Source organism: Danio rerio, chromosome 13 (genome assembly GCF_052040795.2).
Source record: "Danio rerio strain M-AB ecotype USA chromosome 13, GRCz13ab, whole genome shotgun sequence".
Taxonomy (NCBI): Eukaryota; Metazoa; Chordata; class Actinopteri; order Cypriniformes; family Danionidae; genus Danio; species Danio rerio.
This window is the reverse complement of record NC_141033.1, coordinates 54,483,862-54,504,574: the sequence shown is the minus strand read 5'-3', so window position 1 is coordinate 54,504,574 and position 20,713 is coordinate 54,483,862. Positions and strand designations below refer to the sequence as shown.

The following is a 20,713-nucleotide window of genomic DNA, read 5'->3' as shown; positions in this document are numbered from 1 at the left end:
AACAAACACAACACTGAAGCACACGACAAAAGCACGTGACCACAATGTAAACACCAAGCCACGTGCTTTGATAAGAGACGCAAGACACGAGCACACGATAGATAAACACCTTACCGTGCGCTCACACTTAAGCAACGCACATACTTCATCTCAGCGCCAACCAAAACTGAAACCAACTAGACGGAGGCGCCGAGAATAAAGCAGCGCGCTGCTGACAGAACAAACACAAACACTAGTACAAGAGCGCGCGCGTCTGAGGGACGCAGAGCGTGCGCGGCCACATCAAGTGGCAGCGCGCACACTCTGCGTACACCCATGACGGCGCGCGCGCGCACACAGAGACAGAAACAGGACCAGACATGGAGTAGTGTCCGAGCTCTGCCACCAAAACAAGAATTTACAAGACCAGAGTAGCAGAACCCTGACACTGAAAGTCTGAATGTGCAAATATAAAACCAGCTTTACCTCTATCCCACCTGCAGGTAAGATTGTTCATAGTGTATTTAGTTAATGCTAGTCACCTATGTGTACCGTTATGCATTTCTACCTGAACAAATTAAAGTTAATAATATAAGCTGTTCACGAAACTCAACAAAAAAAATAAAATATATTTTTTTAACAATGAAACAATTTACTGCTGTGACATGTAGTAAATACACTAAGTTTTATCATACTAGCATGTGTGGAAGTATTTAAAACAAGTGTGTTACAACTGGCCCCGTGTTAGGTTCTGCCCCGCTCTCGCCTATTTTAATCGCATGTATTTAATTACGTATTTAATTAACTTCGGGAGACAACTCAGGCTCGCCGAAAACACTTAGCTGCCATTTCTCCGCCAAAAAAAACTCATACCGGAACTGGGTTTACACGTTGTTGACGTACTTCCGGTTTTTGCGTAAAAGGTCTATAAAGAAACATGAATGGAAGCTCTTCCCAGTGTTAATTCTTGTGCTCAGAGAACATTAAAAAGCAACATTACCATTGAAAAAAAAAGCATATAACATGTAATGTTCCCTTAAACGTTTGCATAACCCAATGTGTTTAGGAGTTTAAGCTGAAGCTGAACATTTTGTTAGCTGCATGGTGTATGAGTGCTTTGAAGGTGATTTCTGCGAATGCACTGTTTTAAGTCTAATTCCTGCGGCTGTTTATTTGTCTGTGAATGCATTTAAATAAATTTGACTGGCGAATTGCATTGAAGCGTTTGTCAAGAAAACCGTCTCTGTTTTACTGCCATGTTTTAGAGGCTTCAAACATTTGCACTGGGCCAGAGGGAGGATGAGTAAGAGTCCTGGAAATGCCAGATTTTAGGATTCACGTCTGTGTGCTTACAGGTTTCTCCTCTGGAAGACTGAAGTCAGACAGAAAAATAGATATCTGCCCCTCATTCTTTCATTTAGACATAAAAAAGGTCAATAGTAGGCTATCAGAAGTAGTGTTATAGTTAACTATGCTAAAACTAAAACCATAAAAAGAAGAAAATCCACCATCAGTTCTGTCACTGTTGCAAGACACACGTATTAGGGTTGGGCGATGTCGACCAATTTGGCATCGTACGATGTCTAATATGAAACATTGCAATAGGCGGCAGTGAATTAATTATGAATAATTAATTAATTTATAGCGAAATAATTATTTGTAGCCTACAGTTTTAATTACCTGACCCGCATGGTCTTTGTTTTACCCATAACCAAATCATACATTAAACGAATACACATCGAAGTTGCACGCATAATTACCACCTGTCAATCACTTTTTCCGCGGGACTCGTGAATAGGCGTGAATAGTGATCTGTGTGTTATTATGGCGTCAGTAAAAAAAAAAAGGTGCACAACCAACAGTAACCAGCCAACAGTATCTGAGGTGTTCGCTAAAATGACTAAGTACAAGTGTGAAAGTGAAAGATTGAAGCAGTGTACTGACCCGCTGACTGCCTGGACCCGCTGTCTCGAGCGCATGACAGTGTGTGAATGTGTGTGTGTGATCACGTGATGCGTGTTTTAGTGTGGAAGGAGGGCTGCTCAGAAATGCTAAATGCCAGTGTGGATGTGGATCGTTTTCATTCTAAAATGGCATTTAAAGACTAAGACCTATTGGTGTAAGCAGGGCCTGAGTGTGTATTTTTCACGAGCGGATTTGCAACGGGGGCGGGGCGGAGGATCGCGATGCCGGCTCAGCATCATGGTGTCTGTCAGCCATCGGCGATGGACGATAGCATCATCTATCAGCCAAACCCTAACACGTATACGTCTTTTAAAATGTGTATTGAATATTATACCCTAAAACAGGGATTCTCAAACTTTTTTGTTCCGGGACCCATGCACCTAGGCAAATAGTTCAATCTCAAGACCCACCATAATATTTTGATATGGAAAAATGGGTAAAAAAAAAATGCATCCATTCAAAGCAGTCAAAAATATATGGTGTGTGGCTTTTTAGATTTTGCGATTTGATATGCACGCAATGAGGCTCGAAGTGCTTTTTGTGGGATGCTGGCTGTAACTCTGATCATATTTTGTTGAAAAAGAAAAAATTCTCTTTTTTCAGAAGAGAATATGATCAACCTTTGATCAAGCCCCTAGATTATGATCAAGCCCCGTCACAGTAAAGTCCACTGTATAGTCATAAGAAACTAAACAGCTTTTTGATCGATTACTACAAGCTGGGAAAACGTCAGATAAATATGCCAGTCCAGTTAACATTATTGCTGAATAGATCTAATATTTACACATTTGCTTGAGGAAGGAATGATGGGGTAGTTACATTATTATTACTATTTTCCATAACATCTATGCCCTTCCATAACATTAGCTGACGTTAAAACTAACAGATAGCACTATAGCTATATATTGATTAGCAGTCTGTCAACGTTGGGATGCAAAAATATGGGACAACAAATAGCTTCAAATGATAGAATACATAGCAAACATTAGAATAGAATGATAGAATACATTCCAACATTTCACTTTTGATTGCATATTGAATAGTTACTTATTTAGTGACGAGCAGCAAATTAATCTCTCATTGTGTTTTGTTTGATAACAGAGGTGTTCATGTTAGAATGCACAGATCTATAATGAAGCATTCGACTACTTCAGGGCTCAACAATAAGGACTGCCCGGTGGCCCGGGGCCAGCGTGAAAGACACTCGGGACAGTAGACAGGATTGTTACTGGCCCCTATCGGCCAGTAATGTTGAGCACATTTATTTATTTATTTTTTTTTTTTTGTAACCTGGTAACAACCAGTACAGCGAAAAGATGGCAACATGGCGGCAAAATTAAACAATGAGGCTAAAAGAAAACGTCTGTTTCTAAAGTCTTAGAAGCAGACAATTACATGGGAACAATATTAAGAAACTGAAATAAACAAACAAAAAAAAAAAAAACAGTTGTCAGTTTGGCAAACCATTTTTATACAAATGATTTAGAATTGCATTAAAATACCAGCACATTTTTCATACTGCTCCTTCATTTGCATAAAATCTAGAATTTTGCTCATTATACATTTATTGACATATTTAAAATGTTTAAATTCTAGATTCACAGGCATAATTTTGCCAGTATTTAAAATATGTGGCTAAGAAATAGCTATTAACTTTAGTTTTTTTTTTGGTAGGGCCAGTGTAAATTTTGGCAGGGCAAGTAAAAATCTCAACCAATGGCCCGATCGGACCCGTTTAAAAAATCCTTAGTGTTGAACCCTGTACTTTAGTGTCACGTTAGAGTGATCAAAAACAGGAACAAAAACGGGTGTAGAATCCAAGTGCAGATCTTTAATGTGAAAGTGCAGCAACAGTGACAAATCCAAAAAATTCAAAGTAACAAAATAAACAAACAAACTAGGAACTCAAACAGACTACACTAGAACTAGACTTTAGCACAAGAACAGGATATAAACAGGAAACATAAGAACAGCATATAAACAGGAAACACACCAACAGGAACGACAACGACCAACTGACAAACACAGGATGAATGACTGAATATATAGTCCAGGTAATCAACGGAGAACGGAGACAGCTGTGGTTGTAAATCAGTGTAGATGACAGACCGGGTGTGTGTGTGAAAAAATGTATGGAAATGTAGTCTTAAAGCCACTGTAGTCCGCTGGTGGTTGCTGGCGAACTACAGTGGCATCTGGTGGACAAACACAGTCATGACACTTTAGTAACTGTTTGTGTTCATTTAAGAGAAAATTAGTAATGTTTAAAATAAAACACGCAGGACGGAGCAAAAGGGAAAAAAACCAAAAGAAAAAAAACGAAAAAAAAAGAACTTTTGCGACGATCCCTTACTGAGAGCTCCACTCAGCGCGAGACGCGAGCTCTCCCAGCTAAACGCAGATTGCGAGTGCTCAAACGGAGCAGTGCTCGTGATGTCAAGCTAAAAAAAAGAGAAAAAGAGAGCTGTGAAACATCACCAGCTTTGTCTTTTTGTAGGAAACACACTTTAGATCTTTTTAGGGTAAGAGGTTTTTGAGTTATTGCCGTCAAAATACTGGTTTTGATTCACCGCAATGTAAATATAGCTGCAGCCATGTGACAATACGTGACCCACCTTTGTTCACTGTGCGACCCACTAGTGGGTCGCGACCCACAGTTTGAAAAAACCCTGCCCTAAAATATCAAGTTGGGTGTGCACATTTTGGACTGCTGTTGTGAATTATTAGCTTATCAGCTCCAGATTTGGCTTCAGTACTGGCTGATCTAATGTAGAGTATATGCACAAATATAATAGAGTAAAGCATTTAAATGATAGATTTGTGTGTGGTGTGTTCATATATACTGAACACTGTAGAGTATAATACTAATTAAACATAAAAACTATAACTGTACCTTAAAACGAAACTGAAAAAAGATAACGTGTAAAGAGAGGAGATTACGAGTGAGAATCCTGAATCAGAGATGAATGTCAGAGTCGTGGTCTTGTGTGATCTGACATGTGGTGCATCTGGGCTCCGGGCGGCTTGAGTTCATGTCCTGACGCTCACATTGCTTTCTGTGCCTCAATATACCATTAAATACACTGAAATCTGCTAATAATAGAACTTAACCTTAATATAAGTAGAAAAAGCTTGCACATTTAGCTTCATTTAGGACGCTGTCTACTTTTTCTTTACTGCCTCAAAATCTTTCACAAAGTAGGCATGGTGGCTTAGTGGTTAGCACTGTAGCCTTACAGCTAGAAAGTTGCTGGTTCAAATTCCCTGCTGGGCCAGTTGGCATATCTGTGTGGAGTTTGGAATAATACCTCGACTTCTAGTTGCTGATTTGGTGTCAGAAGTGTCTCTATGAAAGGTGAAGGCCTCTAGATTTTGCTGATTTGAGCTCAATAAATCTGATCATGTCTTGATGTTGACTGATTGATGAGGACAGTGCGGTCTGACTCTGCTCAGACTAAAGTGTCATCACTGAACAGAAATAATGTCCAGTATAGAATATAAAGTCCTGCTGCAGTGGAGACAGAATGAATATTGTGTCTGACTCCATCATGAGCTTGGAGGACTGCATCCATACATCTCTGACATGACTCAAACCACTGATTAATAAAGTCATCTGGAATGAAGAAGAAAGCTTCAGCAGGATCCCAGAGTTCATCAAGATTCATCTTCAACACCTCCTCCATCTTAGCCCAGACATGCTCAATAATGTTCATGTCTGGTGACTGGGCTGGCCAATCCTGCAGCAGCTTTCAGGAGCTTTGATGTGGAGGCTGAAGTATGAGCAGGAGCGCTATCCTGCTGGAGAATTGTCCCTCTCCTGTGGTTTGCAATGTATTGGGCAGCACAGATGTCTTGATACCTCAGGCTGTTGATGTTGGTCATCCACTCTGCAGATCTCTCGCACGCCCCCATACTGAATGACCCCAAACCATGATGTCTCCTTCACCAAACTTGACTGATTTCTTTGAGAATCTCAGTCCAAGAGGGTTCCAGTAGGTCTTCTGCAGTATTGGTGATGATTGAGATGCAGATCAACAGATGATCCAGCAGAAAGAAAATAGACCTTCTGCCACTCTTAATCAAATAGAAGTCTTATAATTATATGCTGCTCTTACAACTGGGATCCATCACAAGAGATTTGCCAGGTGTACAAAAAAACATATTTTTATATATAAACACAAAACAAGTGTTATCTTTTCTTTAAACTAGGCATGTTTTACTCTGATTAACTGTTACTAAAACTGAAACTACACTGATAAAGGTGTTGCATGCTGAACTGTTGCAAACAATTTATTTGTGTTGAATTTAAACAAACATATAAAGTTTATTAATGTTCAACTTAATTTGTTTGTTTAAATTCAACACAGAAAATTTTTTTACAACCACCTTACATAAAAAAAATTTAGTAAATCCAAGGAGTCATCTCTGATTAATTTTTTAAGTGTAAATATATAAAAACGAAAAGCAAATGAAAACATGAAAACACTTATAAATAAATATTAAAAATGGCGCAATTCCATTTCCTTTTGATTACAGGTGCCGGCGCCCATCCTATACAATCCTGAAAACAGTCATATAATGGTGCGTGACTGTCAGCTGACGAGCTCCATAGTGATAAACAGACGCTGTTTTCCAAACGGATTCTGTACACGCGATCTGAAGCGGAGAGAAAAAAAGTCTGGCTTTTGGGTGCGTGTTTAAACAGACATACACACATAATTAATAATAATAAGATAAAATGATGTCGATCTTGGTGGGGTTTTTTTTCAAACACAACTAATTTTGACTTAAATAAGCATAAAATGTAGGGAAAGCAGTCGAATGCTTTTATGATAATGTTGGATGTGTGCATTTTTTAAGACACCTGTTATTTAATGTAATAAAAATCTTAATAAATGCGAGATTCATTCGTTGCTCTTTAATCAGAATGTGTGAGTTATACAGGGGAGAAATACAGGTTATACAGGGGCTAATGAGATTGATCGCTTGATTCTGTGTCATTATAATAGCTACTAATTTTAATAAGCTGAACTGTTTGCTAATGTATTTGCTGCTAATCTATATATTTATTTTTCTTTTGGTAATAATAATTTCAAAACATATTACTAACTATTTATTTACAATGAAACAGCTCCAAATGAACATATTTAGCAATTTGGGGATGTTTTTTTTTATTATGGTGGGCATATCCCTTATTTTCACATCCCAATGTTGACAAGTATGGTGGCTGCTGCACACTGGTGGTGGATGAGGAGATTCCCCCCCATTGTGTAAAGCGATTTAAGTGCCCAGAAAAGCGCTATATAAATGTAAGGAATTATTATTATTATTATTATTATTATTATTAATATGTTAAATCATTTATTCATTTATAAATTTTCTTGCTTAGTTCCTTTATTAATCAAGGGTAGCTGCAGCGGAATGAACCGCCAAGTATTCCAGCGTATATTTTACACAGCGCATGCCCTTCCAGCTGCAACCCATCACACCCACACCCACAGACTCTCATTCACACACACACACACTATGGTCAATTTAGTTGATCAGTTCCTCTATAGCACATGTGTTTGGACTTGTGGGGGAAACCGGAGCACCCAGAGGAAACCCACACCAACACGGGGAGAACATGCAAACTCCACACAGAAATGCCAACTGGCCCAGCCGAGGCTCGAACCAGCCACCCTCTTGCTGTGAGAAAGTGCCAAAGTGCTACCCACTGCGCCACCGTTCCACCCCTATGCAAAACCAAATTTTATTTTATTTATTTTAAAGGGACATTCTACAACAATAGTAAAAATGTAAATATCCCTAAATTAAACGTGGGTTATTGGGATTTTCCTTATTTGAGTATTTGATAAACTGCTATTGGTGGGGATTAATCTTATTTTACAGCGAGTTTTATCTCACAACAAGCCAGTTATTGACATTGAAAACACTCTCTGAGAAATTACTGACATTTAAATATCAGATGCTTCAGAAAATGCACATTTGCTATGATGAATTAGTATTTTACATATCGGCATTATTACTGGCTATTCTAGTGAGTCAAGCATTAATACATGAATATGCAGAACCATATTCTAAATTACAGCCATTTTATTTTATTTAATTATATCATGAAGGGACATTGTACATTAATCAACATTACTTAAACATGTAAATGTACCTAAATTAAATTTGGGGCTAATCTATGAATATGCAAAACCATATAATCAACTATTTTATTTTATTCTATTTATTAACGAAGAGACATTCTACATTAATCACCATTATCAGAAAATATATAAATGTACCTAAATTAAATTTTGGCCTTCTTGGGATTTTCTTAGTGTATTTGATAAACTGCTACTGCTGCTGGGGATTATTCTTATCTTACAGTACGTCTTATCTCATAACAAGCCAGTTATTGACATTGAAAATTGAATTACTGACATTTAAATATCAGATGCTTCAGAAAATGTACATTTGCTATGAATAATTTGTATTTTACATATCAGCATTAAATTATCAATATTGGCCATTCTAGTCAGTCAAGCACTACATTTTGAATATGCAAAACCATATTAAAGCTAATTTATTTTACTTTATTTTAAAGAGACATTTACTCAACATTACTTCAAAAAGTAAATGTAAATAATAAATGACATCTCTTATATTATTTTGCATTGTATTAGGAAGGCACAGTCTACAATGATTAACATTACTCAAAAACATATGTGTCTTCATTAAATCTAATCTACAAATATGCAATACCATATAATAAACAATTTTATTTTATTTTATAGCAAAAGGACAATCTCCAATGATCAACATTACTAAAAGATATATATATATATATATATATATATATATATATATATATATATATATATATATATATATAACATTTTATGTAGAAAAAGCCAATGTGGGCGTTTTAAAGAGCAAAAATACAGCATATGGGCTCTTATATGCAGTTGTGTCATCACTCATATAGCAAGTCATATCTCTCCAGCCCTTCGTTTGGGATGCTTTTCATGAACCGGCCCCCATGACAAACTAATCGAATAGCTCTGATATAAAGTAACTTACAGGCAATTTTACCAGGTTACCAGAAAGAACCGTAAATTTACAAGCATACTGTAAATTAATGACTATAATTGTAATGTAAAAATACAGCACAATTGTAATTGTAAATTTACTGTCTTACTGGCAACCAAAATTGCCAGTATGTTATTGTAAATTTTACAGTAATTTGTTTACAGAATGGTTACTAGAAACTGATTATTAAAACTATTATTTTCATTAATGTGTCAAAAAATAAACATAATAATTATAATGACATAAAAATAATTATAATTCCACATCAGGGTGATTAATTTAGCCCATTATCTGTATATAAAGTCAGTCAGCAGCTGCAGATTTCACCATTATTATTATTTTGTGCTGGATAAATACACTCTATTTGTGATAAGTTTTGCAGGATTTAGAGACGATCATGTTTTCAGATCACTGCTGCTGCTGCTGTTATGATGTGGAATTCATAAAACAGAGGCAGATGGCAGATAGAGGTTAGATGCTTCATTTTCTGCTTTTCCCCCCCAAAATTTCCCCTTAGCAGCATCTGAGCGGAGATCTCAAGTGTCTTTGATGTTTAATGCATAGAGATGCCTTGTGCCTGGGGATAAAAGGACGAGTGGGGGGGATACAGGCCGGATTAGTGCGTGGGACTGGATCGCATGTGATGTCTTTATCTGTGACAAAGAAATCTTCATTTTCAACCAGCGTGTGAAACAAGGCTGAAAAATGCGTTAAATCCTGCACTGTGGTGTTGTCACCGTGCTGGAGTTCCCAACATCAATGCAATACCTTGAAAAATATTGATATTCAATTCCACAAGGAATGAACTGCACACAAGAGTATACAAATGCAGTAAAAAAGGAAAAATAAACTACACCATGCAATGTTTTTACATTAATTAATTTTCCTTCGACACTCTCTATTTCAGAGGTCCCACAGCAGAATGAACCACAATTCCAGCACATGTTTTACATAGCAGATGCCTTTACAGCTGCAACCCAGTACTGGGAAACACCCATACACACTGGCATACTCTTACACTACGCTAATTTAGTTCATCAATTCCCCTATAGCGCATGTGTTTGGACTGTGGGGGAAACCGGAGGAAACCCACGCCAACGCGGGGAGAACATTCAAATAGCGACCTTCTTACCGTACGTTCACACCGAAAGCGGCAAGAGCGTCAAAGTAGCCGGAAGTCATTCAATTTCAATGAGAGCGGGCGGCGATAAGCGGCGAGGAGCAGCGTGGCGCGTCTTCACCGGCGTGGGCGTCGAGGAGAGTTGAAATCACATCAACTTTATGGTAATGAGCTATGACGCAGTTCGGCGGCAACCAATTAGAATGAAGACGTCCACCGCTTGATAGGAGTTCAGAGACCTGTGAACTTTGTTTCCGACCACAGTTGTTCCCAAGGGTTTGATGATTGCGGTCGCCAGATTTCCAATTATTTCCAATGTTTTCTTACAGGAACATGCATTAAATAAGTTCCTGATGTGCATTAATGTTATATTTATCTTAAAAAAGCGGGAATCTCACACAACGTGACTGTACAAAACAGTACTGCTGCTTCAGGATATTTCAGGCATATGGACACATATTGGATAAATAGAGCAAAGCCACACCACACGCAACTTGATCTTCTATTGTTTAATGAATTTGATAAGAAGTGCGCAACATTTTCACGCTAGAAACATGTTTTATGCAGGAATGTAACTGATATGCTGCAACGGCTCCTTTAAATATGAGATCAATATAGTGAGCTTTGACGCTCTCGCCGCTGGAGCTGAAGGCAGACAGCATTGTCGCCAGGGCTGCCAGAGCGACCTTGGACGCTCTCGCCGCTTTCGGTGTGAACGTACTGTTACAGTGAGGCCACAATCGTAACCACCGTGCCACACAATTGCTAGTCTATGTAGCATTCATTCATTTTCTGTTCGGCTTAGTCGCTCTATTGATCAGGGGTCACCACAGCGGAATGAACCGACAACTTATCCAGCATTTGTTTAACGCAGCAGATGCCCTTCCAGCTGCAACCCATCACTGGAAAACATCCAGTTAATAACAATTTAGCTTACACAATTCACCTATACCATGTGTTTGGACTGTGGGGGAAACCGGAGGAAACCCACGCATAAATGGGAGAACATGCAAACTCTACACAGAAATGCTTACTGACCTAGCCGGGGCTTGAACTAGAGACCTTCTTGCTGTGAGGCGATCGTGTTCCCCACTGTGCCACCGAGACGCCCCTATATTTAACAATTTATACCTTTCCTCTAAATTGCTATAGTTTATATCTCACAATTTTATCACAATTGTGAGTTTTTTTCCTTTCACCTCATACTTTTCTTACAATTGCCGTTTAAATTTAATCGTTCACATATTTTTAAAAATTCAACTCATTCATTCATTTTTCATTGGCTTCGTCTCTTTATCAGGTGTCGCCACAGTGGAATGAACCGCCTTTGATTCAATTGATATTTTACGTTTTAAAATCCATGCATTTCTAACTACAAATGTAAATATTCAAAATTTACCCCTAAGAAACGGGACAGCACTACAGCACCAGCACAGGTCATCAGATGTCATCACTAGGGTTGGGTATCGTTTGGGTTTTTTTCGATACCGGTGCTAAATCTATACTTTTAATACGGTACTGGTGCCAAAACAGTGCCTGAACGAAAAACAAAAAAGAAAAAAAAAAATATATATATATGTATTGTTTTTTTTTTGTGTTTTTTTTTCATTATTCTTGCTGTGAGGCGACAGCACTACCTACTGTGCCACTGCGTCGCCAAAATATGTGCTTATTTGCCATGCTGCTGTTGTAGACGGTGTATTCTGGGAAGGTTTCGTATTCCTTGAGTTCTAGTGTGGTCTTGAAAAGTCTTTGGTTCCAGGGGAATCTAGCCCTTCCCCTTAGCCCTATGCTAATTGGCCTACCCCTTCAGGTGAACACACAAAACTAGGGGGAGGGGTAAGGCGAAGGGCTAAGGGGAAGAACTGGGATTGGGCCTATATTTGTGACAAAACTGGGTGTTAAAAATGAAAACAGCGTGCAAAACACCCGCTTTGGAAAGGATTATCTGCTTAAATGTGTGTAAGTGGAGGAAATTAATTCCAATGCATTTTTTTGCTCATCTATTTATTGCTTTTGTTTAAATGATCCTTTCTGTAATTTCCACAGCTTATATTAAGTGTTACACACAAAACGACAGAATTGTCACTTGATTAACCTTGAGTAACAACAAAACACCAACAAACACTTCATTCTCAAGGCAGCAGTGGTGACAATATGCCATAATTTGTCTGCATTTAATGGCAGAACAGCTTAAATTACACAGGCTTGAAGGCTCGCGGACAATATGAAGAAGTAATCAGACATCGCAAAGGAAATGTGGATGAATGAAAATGAGAACAAGTTTCAATTTCTGCTGAATCTCGTTTAATTAATTAGGGTTAGAGTTTGATTAACGATGTGTGGGCGGGCGTATGTGTGGGAGAAAGAGAGAGAGAGCATAATAATCCACTCAAGCACTGTGTGTCTATACTTTTCACTTGCTTGATTTGCATTAAAGTTAACTAAAAAAAAAAAAAATATATATATATATATAAAGGAATCCAAGTAAACACTCCAGGCTTGTTCCTGAAAAACATTCCTTCATTCATTAATTTTCCTTGGGTTTAATCTGTTATTTATCAGGGTTCCGCCACAGTGGAATGAACCGCCAACTATTCCAGCATATGTTTTATGCAGCGGATGCCCTTTTAGCTGTAACCCAGTACTGGGAACTCCTTTACATACACACACTTATACACTACGGCCAGTTTAGATCATCCAATTGACCTGTGTTTGGACTGTGGGGAAAACTGGAACACCCGAAGAAAACCCACACCAGTTCATATCTCACAATATTCTTAAAAATATGAGACTATGTTATTTCTATGAAGATAGCACAAGTGTACAAAATTTCAATAAAATAAAATGGAAGGACATTACTATTTTGTGCACACAACAGCAAATACAAGTGATGATGCTTTGGATGCGTTTATCCAAAGTTTTCAAACTGACTATATACTGTATATTTTACAGTACATTTATTGTCAGCCCTTATGAAAATGAGCCATTGTTTTACAACAAATAAAACAAAATGGCAACTAAAGCATGTTATGTAGATTAACAATAGTATACGGATGCTATTACTTTGGTTGTACAAATTGTGGTCAATATGGCAAAACATAAAACCCTGGTACACTTTTACAGTAATGAAAACTATTGCTAGATTTAGTGATATGAATAGGAGACTTCAGAGTTTCTAACATCTACTGTTTAAGCTACAAGAACACAAAAATATAAATATAGTTTGGTTACAAAAAGACAACATGTCTAAACTTATTTTGACTACTAAACTAATGATCTAGTCAAAACCTTGATGGGTTTTGAACTCATTCAGATGATGAAATCAGGACAGACTAGAATAATATTCACTTATTATTCACTTATTAATTGCCAGCCATTATGAAAATGCACCATGGTTTTACAACAAATAAAAGAAAAACGAGAACTAAATGTAGTTAAACCAGAGTAAGCACAAGTATACCATGGTTTATAGCATCTAATTCGGGATGCTGTTATTTTGATTATACAAATTGTGGTCAATTAGGTATAAAAACTAGACCTTTTACAATAATAGACCATTTTTTGTGATGCTAGCAATAGTACTCACCTAAAAAAAAGACATAGTTAAAGTTAAAAACTGATTATGACAGCTAAACTAATGATCTAGTTTAATTCCTGTCAAAATTGATGGGTTTTGAAGACATTCAGATGATGAAAACATTCAGGAGAGACTAGAACAATATTAATTAATTGCCAGCCATTATGAAAACGCACCATGGTTTTACAACAAATAAAATAAAACGAGAACAAAATGTAAGTGTGGTTAAACCATAGTAACCACAAACAGTCCATTGGTTTGCTCTTCTTAAGGATGCTATTATCATGATTATACAGTAAGGCAAAAAACAAACAAACAAAAAACCAGGTACACTTCAACAATAATAAACCATTGCTAGTTTTCTGATGCTCAAGACTTGTGTTGCTAACAATATGATCTGCTGTTCATGCTAAATATATATATATATATATATATATATATATATATATATATATATATATATATATATATATATATATATATATATATATATATATAGTTGGATTAGAAAAGACACGTCCAGCTGAATTAAGTTAAAAACTAACTTAATTGACGGCTAAACTAATGATCTAGTTTAATTCAAAATGTAAGTGTGGTTAAACTATGGTAACCACAAATAGACCATGGGTTTGCTCTATTTAAGAATTGTATTATCTTGATTATACAATAAGGTAAAAAATAAACAAACAAACTTCATCAATAATAAACCATAGCTAGTTGTTGTGATGCTAGGAATAGGATCCGAGACTTGTGTTGCTGACAATATCTGCTGTTTATGCTACACGAATGCCTAAATACTAGTTTGATTAAACTAACGTCTTAACGTATGATTTAGTTTAATTTCTGTAAACCTCGATGGCATTTGAATTCATTCAGATGATGAAAACATTCAGGAGAAAAAATCCCAAATTGAATAAAGTCACAGAGAGTAGATTTACCACGGTTACCTGTCATTGTGGCGTTAACGGACCACTGGTTAGCTTGAATGGAATAACCGACAGATAGCAAGCATGGTCGTCAAACTAAGGCGCGGATCTCCGGTTAACCGAATATAGCTAGAAACCGGAAAGCGCGCGCGTTTGGCGCGCAAATCTTCCCCAGTCAGTGCGCGCGCTCCGCGTGGGGTTCATTTGGTGTCGAGCAGCTTCGCGGACGCTTTGCTCCAATAACCGGAGAACAACGCTGCTTTTAACCACTTTTATTCGGATGTTAAGAGAAGATCGATGTCTCCGTGGACTCGTGTGCTCAACTCGTCCTGATATTTCTGAGAAATGCCCGTTTATCCACGGCGCCACAGGTAAGAAGCGTTTGAGGAGATCTAACTGGATTTCTGAGGTAAAACTGGGTTGTGACGCGGTTACTCAATCCTCTATAATAGTACGTTTTCCCATCAGAATAAACTAATTTGGTGTTCCTAACTTATTTAAAACGTAAAAGGATTGGATTGAAGCGGTGGAGAATTGTTTTTTAGTGAAATGTTGGATTTACTAAATGGATTCGTCCGTATAAAGCGCGGTTTTTATTCAGTTATCCCGTTCAGACTTGGTAATAATGTGGTGAATCTATTCATGTGTTGTTGTGTGAGGTTATGTAATGTACATACGTTATGCTGTCTACACACTGAAGCAGTGAATTAAACTCATTAATTAAAGCGTTTGAGAGGGTTGGCTGACTTATGTTCATGCTTTCTCATTATAGTCAATGATAAAATCACTTAATTAGCAAATTATGCATTTTACATTTAGTTTTAAACACTGTGCAGTTTCAGATTTTAGCCTTAGCTGGATATTTCACTTGACTTGACATACTGCATAGCATCTCATTTTCAAAAGCCCATAATAGGGGCTCTTTAAAAGTGAATGCACACTCAGGACTACATTTAAAAAATTAATATAAATAAATAATAAGAGAATATTATAAGTTATTTCATAATAACTCAGTAGCCATTTTTTTCTCCTTTATACATCAGATGTTTGGAGTCAGTAGTTTCTGTCCATATATATATATATATATATATATATATATATATATATATATATATATATATATATAAATAAGCTTCTTGTTTTCTCTGTTAAAATCACTTAATTAGCAAATTATGCATTTTACATTTACATTTATTAATTAAACAGACGCATTCCTTACAAATATGGACGGTAAAAGCACTTCAAATCACTTGAGAGCAGCAATACAGATGGCTTGAATATGAAAACAATACATTAATAATTTGATTTGTTGTTTTTTTTCATTGCAATATTTTAGTAAATATTGTCTATTGTATTTAGTGCATTCATATTTGATCTTAGTTAGTTGATCTGTATCTACAGTAGCATGAAGTTTCCTTTAATTTGTGCACATATTTTTTTATTATTAAACAGACAATGAGCACATGCTCTCCCAATGTGTTGAATCACATGTTTTGTAGTATGCAATATGACACAATGGATGTACTACAGCACTGCAGACCGTGTCTCAGTCATATGGCTGAATATGCTGAAGTGAGTCCCACAGCAGCTCTGGAATCAAGCATGACATGCAGAGCGAATGTAGGAGTCAGAATGAGCAGGATTAGCATAAATGACTTCTTTTTTTTTTTTTAGGAGGGAGTTGTGGGAAACATCGTCCCACCTTATCATCACAATTCCAGATTCAGGATTTTCAGAGTGTCACATTCAGGGAGATAATCTGTGTGAGGATGTAGAAGTTGATCAGGCACTCAATGAATTACTCAATTTTCATATTGAATCTTCTTGAATGTACTAGTTTTGAGAAAGTAGAGTTTAAATCGAAATCATCAAGTGATATTGAGATAGAAAAGGCATCAGAATCAGAATCGGTTTTATTGCCAAGGAATTTGTTTTGGCTACAGAAGCTTCCAGTGTACCTAAAGTGACAACACAAAATAAATATGAGAAAATGCGACAAACATTAAACAGAGATGCAATTAGACTCTGGATGATGACTTGTATCCGATTTGTTCTAAATATACAAGTTATAAGGTGCTGTGTACAAATGCGTATTGGAAATATGCATTAGTTATTTATATGCAATTTTCTTTTGTTGTGTTTGCAATGTCAGCTTCTGATCCTACAGCATTACAGCTATATTAAGAAAGACTTGCACTTATATTATTTTAACTAGCTGGCCACCCGAGCCTTACAGTATTTTCATGAAAATTTAAAAGTGCTAAAATAATGGAAACTAAAAATGTAAATCTATAATTTAAAACATTGAAAATTTTAAAATCTCCACTGGAGCAGAGACAAGAAGAGGCAAGCATCCAAATGCGAGCATAGTTTATTCGAAAAAGCATGAATATCCAAATGCAGGAACATGAGTACAGTCCAAAAGTAAGAAATGAGAACAAATGAACAGAGAAAACAAGAAACTTATATATATATATATATATATATATATATATATATATATATATATATATATATATATATATATATATATATATATATATATATATATATATATATATATATTTATGTGTGGACAGAAACTACTGACACCAAACATCTGATGTATAAAGGAGAACAAAATGGCTACTGAGTTATCATGAAATAACTTATAATATTCTCTTATTATTTATTTATATTTATTTTTTTAAATGTAGTCCTGAGTGTGCATTCACTTTTAAAGAGCCCCTATTATGGGCTTTTGAAAATGAGCTGCTATGCAGTGTGTCAAGTCAAGTGAAATATCCAGCTAAGGCTAAAATCTGAAACTGCAGTGTTTAAAACTATTGATTTGTCTATGAAAGAGTCGACTCGTGGTTCGAATGAATCGCTGTCGTAACGAGTCTTTAACCATGACTATGGAGTCAACCTAGGGCCATATATGCTTGCAAAATAAAAGAAAGCTTTGCAAACAAAAAATTAAGTATTGAGCAAAAAAAAGCATGCAAATCTCCAAAAATCGCTAAGCAAAAATTAATTTTTGAGAAATAAAAATAAATTTTGCTAACAAAAATAAAGAACTGTAAAGGGAAAATGAAGTTTTAAGAAATAGAAATTAAATTTGCAAGGTAAGTGCAATTAAAATGGTTGCCTACTTGTTTTTTCTAGCTTGCAATAACTGTTTTGTTACTTGTAACCGCTTGTACTGATTCTGATTCTGATTAACTCTTTATATTTTCATATCATGTTTAGTATTGCCATGTGTGCTGATTTGTTTACGGATTTAAATACGTTTGTGAGCTTGCGTTCCTCTGCTATGGCCCTTATCAGCTGTTCCTACACATTTGCAGCAGTCAAGTTTCAAAATAGTTCAGCTTTTGCCGCTGTGTGGATTAATACTGAATGTGTGTCATAGTTAAGAATAGAGCAATATGTTGGTGTTTAACTGCACTGCTTTAATGCACTCCCCTTGCATTGGGCTCACACATACATTCGGCACTCTGACTACTTCAACAATGTTGATAACCCGAGGTGGGCTTTTCTCTCCGTCTCATGCTGAATTTAGTCGACCAATCACAACAGACTGGATCATCACACCAATCGGCGCAGATTAGCATTTCGCTAAAGAGGGGTTTGGGAACAAATTAATCGTTGAACGAATCATATGGGAGTCACTGGGATAATTAGGTATACATAAATGCATATTAGGACAATGAAAGTGTTTTTGGCCTTTTGCATGCACATCAGCCTGTTATTGGAGACCCCCGAAACCAAAATATGACATTTTATAATGCATAATAGGGGCTCTTTAAAGCAATGTTGCCAGCCACTTGTCGGAAATGATGCTATCAATGGATAACCAAGTGTGGCTTGTTAGGGAAACTGGATCTTATCTAGGTACAAGCTTGTTGTCTATTTTCAAAGTAGTCAAGGACTGTTGCTGTGTGAGGTTGTGTAATGTGCTGTCTACACATTGAGAAGCAGTGAATTAACCTAATTTATTAACGCGTTTGAGAGGTTTTGGTTGGCGTATGTTAATGCTTTCTCATTATAGTTAATGGTAAAAATAAAATGTAGTCAATGGTAAAGCCTAACAGTACATTTATGTTACCAAAAACTCATATTTTTAGGGTGATGATGACTTAAGTACTTAAGTATGTGAACAGACATTCAAAGCTTAGTTTTAATATATCAGGATTAGCTTTGAATGTAGGTATGACATGATGATAAGACGTCTTATATTAGGGTTCATACAGTCATAGACAATCTTGTCTTAATGCTTTCTTATTACAGTCAATGGTAAAAATCACTTGATTGACACATTATGCATTTTACATTTATTAATATAACAGACATTTTATCCAAAATGACTTACAAAAAAAGGATAAAAGAAGCACTTCAAATCACCAAAGAGCTGCAGTATTGATGAATATGAATGCAATATCTAAATAATTAAAGATGTTTTGCATTGCAATATTTTGTTGCATATACAGTGCTCGGCATATATTAATACACATCTCTTTTTTTTAAATCCATATAATTATTAGGAAGCTCTACAATATTATATTTGTGCAAATGCATTAGACTAGTCAGTAGGGATGTAACGGTATTGTAAATACCGTCATACCGCAATATTATTTTTTTTCGATATTACCGTAGTCGCATGACTCGGTAAAACTATAGGTCTTCTGAGAAAATTTGCTCAGGCGAATGAAGCGAACGGGAGGTAGCGACAACTACAATTTCCATCAGCCCAGGGGTGGCCATCATCCCTTGCGGTCTGTTGTCGCTACAGATACAGTAATGCGGAAATGGAGTGTGTTGCTAGAAGCGGGCATCAAAAAGAGCTGGAAATGATCGAACCTGAAGCGGGTGTTGTCGCCGCACACATACTGAATAGCGGTGTTGTCGCGCGCGTTCTGATCAGCTGTGTTGTCGCGCGCGTTCTGATCAGCTGTGTTGTCGCACGCGTTCTGATCAGCTGTGTTGTCGCGCGCGTACTGAATAGCGGTGTTGTCGCGCGCGTTCTGATCAGCTGTGTTGTCGCGCGCGTTCTAATCAGCTGTGTTGTCGCGCGCGTACTGAATAGCGGTGTTGTCGCGCGCGTTCTGATCAGCTGTGTTGTCGCGCGCGTACTGTAAAGCGGGGAGGGGGGGGGGTTGAGCACGCATACTGAAGGGCGGGACGGAGGGTGTGACACAGCACACTGTTCAGATTGATGCAGACATGAGACCTCTATCTCACTCATGGCTTGTCCTCTCAAGTGGTGGAAAGACAATGCACAACGTTACCCACTGCTGTCAACCTGGGCCAAGTCTCTCTCTGTCCCAGAAACCTCAGTCCCAAATGAGAGGGTTTTTTTCTGTTGCAGGGGACATTGTAAATGCCCAGAGATACCAGCTTTTACCAGATTATATTTATATGATAATTTTCCTTAAAACCCATCTTTATCTAAGTGAGTGAGTGATTAAATGTTGAATGTGATGATTTTTTAACAATACTAAATTGAAACAGAATTTTTTTACATGGTTTAATAATTTTTTGTTATTAAAATTGAAGTTCCTGTTTCAAAGCTTACAGATAGATGGCTAATTTGTATGTCATTGACACTTTTGGCACTTTTTTGGAGTATTTTCATAAGTTTTTTTTTTCCTGTAAATGATTCAATAAATACTGTACCGTGACATTCATACCGAGGTATTACCGTACCGTGAAATTCTGATACCATTACATCCCTACTAGTCAGTGCTGAAGCCAAATCTGGAGCTTATCTAACAAAATAACTTACGATAACAGTCCAAACACTAGTCACGCCAAATTTATACACTATAGAAAAATATTAAATACAAATTAAAAAAAAGAGGAAAAATCAATTGAAGCGGAAAAAAAGGGAAAAATTTTGTTGAAATTTTGAAGGTTGTAATTTATTTTTGCAACATTTTGCTTGAGTTTAATTATTTTTTCTTTTAGTTTCTAAATATGTTTGGTGACTAAAATATTATTTTAATAAATATATCTGTTTAATCAATCTTGTTTTGTTTAAATGCACCAAAATAAATTGCCTATATTCACTGAGAAATAGGG

The 20,713-nt window shown here is 36.6% G+C and overlaps 2 protein-coding genes across 3 annotated transcripts in view; both read left to right on the top strand.

The window, feature by feature from the left end:
* The window catches only part of inpp5a (inositol polyphosphate-5-phosphatase A), a 639,159-nt gene that overhangs the window by 593,823 nt on the left and 24,623 nt on the right, over nucleotides 1-20,713 (top strand). The gene's annotated exons all lie outside the window — the stretch shown is intronic.
* gabrzb (gamma-aminobutyric acid type A receptor subunit zeta, b) overlaps nucleotides 14,802-20,713 on the top strand; it is a 109,008-nt gene continuing 103,096 nt past the window's right edge. For both annotated transcript variants that reach the window (XR_015506549.1, XM_087279916.1), the window contains exon 1: nucleotides 14,802-15,021. The gene's annotated coding sequence lies outside the window, so the exon portion shown is untranslated. The remainder of the gene's footprint in view (nucleotides 15,022-20,713) is intronic.